We start from the raw sequence: 7,800 nt of genomic DNA on the forward strand, positions 1-7,800 counted from the left end.
GTCCGGACTTCATACCTATCAAATCAAAGTTAAGGGATATCTCATGCAAAAAAATCTCTTAAGTGTGGTTAAGCCTCTTTCAACATATGAAACGGGAACAATGGCTATGGTCACTCAAGATTTATCTGCCATCAAACAATAAAGGAAAGACGAGCAGGCATTTGGTATTATGTTGACTTCTCTTGAGGATGATCTTATTCATTATTTAGATGATATCACATCTTCAAGGGAAGCTTGGATAGAATTAGAAACTCTTTTTGATGCCAAATCTGAATATTATACAATGATTGTAAAGCTGGAATTGTATTTTTTAACCATGCATACTGATGAAAATATAATAACATTAGCTAACAAGTTAAAGAGCATCAAAACCTAGCTAGTATATGTTGAGCTCCAATTCTAGAGATGAAGATCTTATTGCCATTTTACTCAATAGTTTACTTGTTGACTTTCATCAAATTGTCAAAATTTGGAAGGAAAAAACCCATCTACCTTCTTTGGATGGTATTGTGAATTCTTTATAGAAAGAGTAGAAAATTGCATCTTCTGCTACTTCTTCTATGGTTCCCTCAATATATGGAGTCGGTGGATGCATTTCTATATCAACTTCAACAAGACCATCCACTAGATCTTGTGCAATTTGTGGAAAAAATAATCATCAAACAAAGAATTGATTTACCAAAAATCCTTGTGTTCATTGTGGGAAGACGATCATCCTTCCAACAAGTGTTTCAAGAAGAATAAAACCAAATAAAATTTGTTGATGGTGATGTTGAAGTACAAATGGTCCTAGCCAAAAGTGTTGACCTTTAGTTTTCTTTATGTTGTCACAATCAATAAAGATTATATGGGTTTAGACACTTCCATGTTGATTGCGAGTAGAGGTTTGGAGCGAGCTTTAGAGAGAGACTTTTTACGGATATTTCTCTACTAACCAAAATCTAGTGAAAAATCTCGCTTGAAAGATTGCTCCAAAAACTTCGCTCCAAACATAGCTTTTTGAGTAAGATTTTGCAGGGAACATCTCTCTCTCTCTCTCTCTCAGCCCATCCAACCCAAGCGTCATCCTCTGCTAGTCGACACCTTGATTTTATCTTAACCTGCTTACACAAAGCATGGCTTAATGCTTCCAAAAAAATTTAAGTCAGTATAAGCCCTCGATCTCACGCACCATTGTGTTCCCAACAGGAATTCCCGGCTTGTGTCGTCCTTTGGCACCCCTATTGCACGTAAGAGCTTTCTTGTGGTGGCAACGGCACCAAGGAAGGACCCCGCCGCCCGCCAAGAAGCACGAATCACAGCCCTTGAGGATCATATTCAAGAACTCATTGAGGAGAATGAGAGACTCAAAGAACGTCTACGCAATCTTGAAGACGTGAAGGAGGTAGAGAGCCAAGCTCTACTTGAAAACGCATACGCAGACGAAGCCTCACTCACCAAAACTATCATGGCAGTGCAAAAAGAATCACATGAAGCAACACATAAGAAGATTGACACCAAGATACAAGCAGCCGTACAAGAATGACAGCTACAAGAATCTCTTGGCCTCAAGGTCAAGATTGGGGGGCTACACTCACCGTGGTGTACCACAGAGGACACCCTCAAGGAAGCAATCATCAAGGTCAATAACATTCTTCAACCTGTCTACATCAAGCCCAAATTCTGTTGCATGGATCAACGATACACATAGACATGTGCCACCCGAGCATTGCATACTCGCTTTCAAGGACAAAGATGAGTGTATGAAGTTGCTATGTCAATCTCGACTTCTCAAGGGAAAAAAGCTTTGGATTGGTGAAGAATTGACCATGAATCAACTCAAGAGTAAAGCGAGCAAGCTCAAGAAGATGCATGAAGCACGTAAGCAAGTAAGCAAGGCAAATGGGCAGTCTACCGAGGTGGCAAAGCGATCATCCCAGGAGTTTCAAAACCCCAAACCGCCTCTCCCCTCAGCCGACCCTCCTTAGGTTTTTTTTCTCTCTTTTTCTCTACTCTACCCTCTTGATGGACCCTCAATTCTTAATTGGTATGTATCAACCCGCACTGAGAAGAAATTGTTGTAATGTGTTTTTGGTCCCATGGGCCATATATGACCTCAATGGACGATAATTCAATCTCTCTCTCTCTCTCTCTCTCTCTCTCTCTCTCTCTCTCTCTCTCTCTCTCTCTCACAGCACCAAAGAACCATCTTGCAATTGTATTCCAGTTAAAACATTTTTAGGTTGAACCATATAGTTACTCCCATTAGTTGTCACAAAAGCACGGTTGTGGGTATTTTTGTTGGGCATATTTGTGTGTATCGCAAAAACTCAACCTTGAAAGTTTCTATGTGAAAAGAATAATATTTATTGGACTATCCAAACTTGACCCTAGTTCCTACAATCAAGAACTAAAAGGGAAGGTCATTGGGGACTGCCATGCGTTTGACACTATTTGAATGCTCCCGAGGTCCTTTGATTGGAAATTTGTATTGGTTCCGCCTTGAGGACATACAATAGAGCTTGGAAACTTTTCAAAATCTTTCCATAGGCAGCTTCCACCTCCTCAATGGTCTTGTCATAGTTGCTAGCAGAAGCATATTTGTTGGATAAGCTATCATCAATCTCTACCAGCCTCTTTGTAAGCATGCCCAAGTGCTTTTAGATATTGGCCTTCTCTTCCTCTTCCACCGGGACTTGTGCTTTCATGTCCTTGCATTCCTCTTGGAGCTCTTTCGTTTATTGAATTAGCTCACCCGTGTAGTTTTTGGGTGGTAGGTCTTTAATCATGTGCACTCTGCTACAATGGCTACAAGTGCTGCTACGAGAGAATTCCATACCTCTGTTCACCTACAAGCTCATACGTCATAGCTCAAGATCCCCTTCTTTGCTGAGGCTCATCCATTCTATATCCTTGCCATTGCTTCTCTCTCTCTCTCTCTCTCTCTCTCTCTCTCTCTCTCTCTCTCTCTCTCTCTCTCTCTCTCTCTCTCACACACACACACACACACCCCTACACACACACACACAAATGACATCTTGACCTAAATTTTAGAATATTGTAGTTTAAAACACCCAAATAGTGGGCCACCTAAGGTGGGTGGAAAATTGGCCTCAACATATGCACTATTTTTAGATTGGATAGGTGTGATTCAAAGAGTGAAACACTGCCTACCTCCCCTAACAATCATGCCACAAATAGAGATCTGACATTGACACATTGACACATTACATGTAGCAAAAGTGGTCGTGAATTCCCGGGAGACCACACCAAGGGGGTAAAAATGGGACATTGCAACTAGTAAGGCTTGAACCAAGATCCAATGGTGAGAATTTCTAGTTACACTCACCTAGCTGCCTCAGCAAGGGGCTTCTTGTGTCCCAAAGCTGGACCTTTAATATCATAAAGTTAAGGGGTCAGGGTCCTCCACATGGACCCAATTTTTTATTGTGCCTTTTATCTTACTAAGACTTGACAACAAGCTTGAACTACACAATCTCATTGATCCAAAAACTTCAAGAAAACAGGACCTCTCAAACAATGTGGGCATCCTTACATCACAAGTCAAGACGCACGCTAGTCTTGAAGGTTGTGACACTCATTTTTTTCTCTATAGAGGCAACTTTCTTCTCTGATGGCATTGACTCCTCAACTTCCTCCTTCACTTATTCACTCTTGGCCTCCTTGTTACCAACTTTCAGCCCCTCAAGCAACTCATCCACCTCCTTGGCATCCTCGTTATCCTCACCCTCGGTGCTCGACATTTCCTTTTGAGAAACCTCAAAAGCTTTTCTAAATGATTAAGCATTTTACACATTTTCAGAACGAATGCAAAACATTTCATCTTTTAGCTCTCCTTTTGCAAAATCAGAGGCATGCCAGACCCAGGCCTTGTAATTGCCCTGAGGTTCTTACAAGCTTCTAGAGGGAACAGTGTTGTGATTTGCAAAGAATTTTAAGGCTTGGCTTTGTTGCATGACCAATCAAACTTTTTTGGTCTCCTTATGCTGGAGTACCTGGTTGCCATCCTTATCAATTTGGTCTAGCTTGGCCTTTACTTCAAAGAGAAAATCCTCATTCTCCTCTTCGGTACTGATGGCAACAACATCAATCTTGACAATGGGGGTGACCTCGACACCGTGTCTTAGTTCTCAGCTACACGAGAGAGAGAGAGAGAGAGAGAGAGAGAGAGAGAGAGAGAGAGAGAGAGAGAGAGAGAGAGAGAGAGAGAGAGAGAGAGAGAGAGAGAGAGAGAGAGAAGGAAGGAGAGGGAGAGAAAGAGAGAGATAACTATACATATATATAGAGGGAAGAAGAGAGCCTAGACGGATAGAGGAGAGAGAGAGAGAGAGAGAGAGAGAGAGAGAAGGAAGGAGAGGGAGAGAAAGAGATTGAACAGAAAGAGATATAATATAAATATATATATATATATATATATATATATATATATATATATATATAGAGAGAGAGAGAGAGAGAGAGAGAGAGAGAGGGAAGAAGAGAGCCTAGAGAGGAGGAGGGGGGGGGGGGGGGGGGGGGGGGGGGGGGGGGATAGTCATGATGCCAACTAAAATGACCAACTTTTCACTCAAAAGAAAGCTATGGTGGTATGTCAGTACCCCCATTATTTTTCCATGTTGAGAAGGTTCTTGCCATTGTTTATGTTTCCATATTATGAAGCTTTGGAAGACAAATTGATCACGTAGTAGTAGTCACTCACAAATGTAAATCTCTTCATCTTCATTGCTTTAAACTTCAACTACCTTTGGAATAAAAAACACCACCATGTTTTTGGCTATCCAATTCAAGACAAAACCTTGGTGTGAGTCTATAGATTGATCAGGTTAGAAAAAGATAAGTATTAGAGTTGTTGGGGGGGGGGGGGGGGGGGGGGGGGGGGGGGGGGGGGGGGGAGAGAGAGAGAGAGAGAGAGAGAGAGAGATTATCCGCAACCCTTGGCAATGAAGTGTGTGGCTACATCTTCTGCAAAGACCAGAGCAAGAATTGACGGAGCTACATGAGAGTTTGTTAGAGCACTGAGCTAGTGCAAACAAAAATGATTGATGATCGAGTAAATGTAGGGTTGCAAGCAACGGTTGATGATAATATAACCGCATATGGCCACTGATTTGTATTGATGAGGTTTAAGTTGGAGATGTCCTCTATTGGAATTTGCTTATTATATGAGTTCTTGCCAAATGCAGATACTTACGCTTGCATCTTGAAGAGAGGTGGCATTCTGCAAACACTCTGTAAAATGTTGAATGGAGCAATAAAAATCATCAACATTTATGCCAGTTTGGTGACTTGTAACATCACCTAAACATTTGGACAAACTTTCTATGCGAAATCCCTTTAGAGATTAAGGAGAAATGATTGTTCTCTCTTCGTATGTAGTCATTTGGAATGCCCTTATATGCCTAGCAAGAGGTGGCCAAGCAGTAAATAGTTTCAGTGAATGACTTAAAGAATGACCTCTCCTTTTTTTATTGTAAGCAATAGCCCTTTGGAAGGTTGAGGTAGTATCCAATCTTGATGCTATGAATACAAAGCAAATACTAACGTCGTCATCAAAAAGAACCCCACTAGTGAATTTGATAACAAGGAACTTCCATTGCTTTTATAAGTTTTCTTTTTTCCACTGTAGTAGCTCCGGTGACGGAAGTTCCACTTGTGTGTGTGTGTGTGTGTGTGTGTGTGTACTCTCTCTCTCTCTCTCTCTCTCTCTCTCTCTCTCTCTCTATATATATATATATATATATATATATATATAGAGAGAGAGAGAGAGAGAGATTTAAGAGAGATAGAGAGAGGAAGAGCTCTAGAGAGATATCTATATATACATAAAGAGAGAGGGAAGAAAGGAGAGAGAGATTTAAGAGAGATAGATAGAGGAAGAGCTCTAGAGATATATCTATATATACATAAAGAGAGAGGGAAGAAAGGGGAGAGAGAGAGAGAGAGAGATGGATAATAATAAAAAAGTCTCTCTTCAAAAAGCTCACTCCAATCACCTCTTAAGCAAACATTTTTTGTGAAATACATAATCTAGGGAGAAAGAGAAGAAAAGATCACTCAAAAATCTCACTCCATTACAATCCCCAGGGGATTCACTCTATATACAAAACGGGACGTCACCTACGAGCGGACAACTTTGATAAAACCCCTATATACGACTCATATTAAGGAATATGACCCCCCTTTTTACGCTTATACAACAATCAATGAAGAAAACTATCATACCCCTATCTTACAGTAAAAAAATTAGGTTTCACATTATCTAACTGAGTAAAACTAGTCAAAGAGTGTGTAGCATAGCAAGAACCACTCCAGTTGATAACTAGATGTACCCTCAATGTATCTCAGTTTGAATTTAAAACTATGCGTCTGATCAGCCTGCACTCTGGCTACTCGTCCAATTCTCACCCATCCAAAGCTGGTGTAAATCAACCCTTGACCTGTTCCAAATCAACCCTTATTTGTGACCAACTTGTTGCAAAATTTGATATGTGACCTGGTAAAAAACTTTCCCTTAATTCATCCAAGTTCTAGTGCACATTGGTGACCAATCACTACAAGTAATCAACCCAGGTTAGTCCCCCCCCCCCCCCCCCCCAAATATGATACCCCCCTCCCTTATTTTTAAGCTTGAGAGATAAATTATTGGGGACCTGCCCCTAACTTATACACTTATGTAACTTGTAAAAAACACCCCTTCCCTGCACTTAGGTGCTGCGGCAAGTTTTCCATGGTGAATCGCCTGGGTTCCAATCCTTGTTGACAAGTACTAAGACCTCCATGTTTGTCAGTTTGGTTGTGTCTTGTCGTCCCATCATGATTGTTGTGTGAGGGAAGTACACACACACCTCGATGTTGTTGTCAAGGGGGGGCTCCTACTCATGTCATTAGGAAGAGAATAGGGTTTTAGGAAGGCCTCTTTATTTGGTAGTCTAAGAGAGTTAGGACCGTTAGTATTAAGAAAGAAACCAAAGGATCGCTTTTGAATTCAAGCAAACAAAACGGCTACTTTATTTGAATTCAAATCCCCCCCCCCGCCCCCCCCCCCCCCCCCCTCCCCAAAAAATGAAATTTAATATCTAGCAGGTAAAACCATATCATGTGATATCCATGGAAAGAGCTCAATGTGTAGATCACAGATCTATAATCTCCATTCAAATGGGAGATTGTATGTAGTATTTGTGAAAGGCCAAAAATCATAAATTGTCCACCCACTTTTTTGCGGAGAAAAGTGCATTCTTTGACCACTCTTACACACCCACCATTCTTTCACACATGGTGCTATTTGTCAAAATGTTAATCACTTCCATGATCTCATGGCAAATAAAGAGGGGCCCTCTGGATGTCAAGATGCCACCACTATCGCACTGGTACTTATGTTTCAAAATACCATTACATTGAGCTTGATGTGGACTGAAATTCAAAATGCTTGCCGATGGTCCCATCTGTGATCTTCTTGTGCTTTCATTTCAAAATGCTCGTCGATGATGCCTTTATGCCAACGTTTTATAATGCTCCATAAAATGCTACCATGCCAAGGAAAATGTTGCACTCTTGTTCATGATCAATGAGCCACATGCTATGATACCATGTCAAAGTCAACAATAAGAAATTGTAGGGAGAGAATGGACAAGAGAGTGAGTTACCAAAGCAACCACATCAATGAATTCATCAATGAATTGATTAGTTTACAATGAGGGCTTAGGTGTGCTAAATCAAAGGGGAAATATACTAAACAAACTTGGAAACTTAAGAAATAATTTTCAAAGTTTCCACACAGTGGTAAACAATTATATCATAATT

General features: G+C 40.8%; 1 pseudogene; it reads right to left on the reverse strand.

Annotated features, from left to right (window-relative positions):
• Positions 1 to 3,536: 3,536 nt before the first annotated feature.
• LOC147454943 (ran-binding protein 1 homolog b pseudogene) lies at positions 3,537 to 4,604 on the reverse strand (annotated as a pseudogene).
• Positions 4,605 to 7,800: the final 3,196 nt, after the last annotated feature.

The sequence above is a fragment of the Adiantum capillus-veneris genome, chromosome 7 (genome assembly GCF_014529385.1).
Source record: "Adiantum capillus-veneris isolate H3 chromosome 7, ASM1452938v2, whole genome shotgun sequence".
Lineage (NCBI taxonomy): Eukaryota > Viridiplantae > Streptophyta > Polypodiopsida > Polypodiales > Pteridaceae > Adiantum > Adiantum capillus-veneris.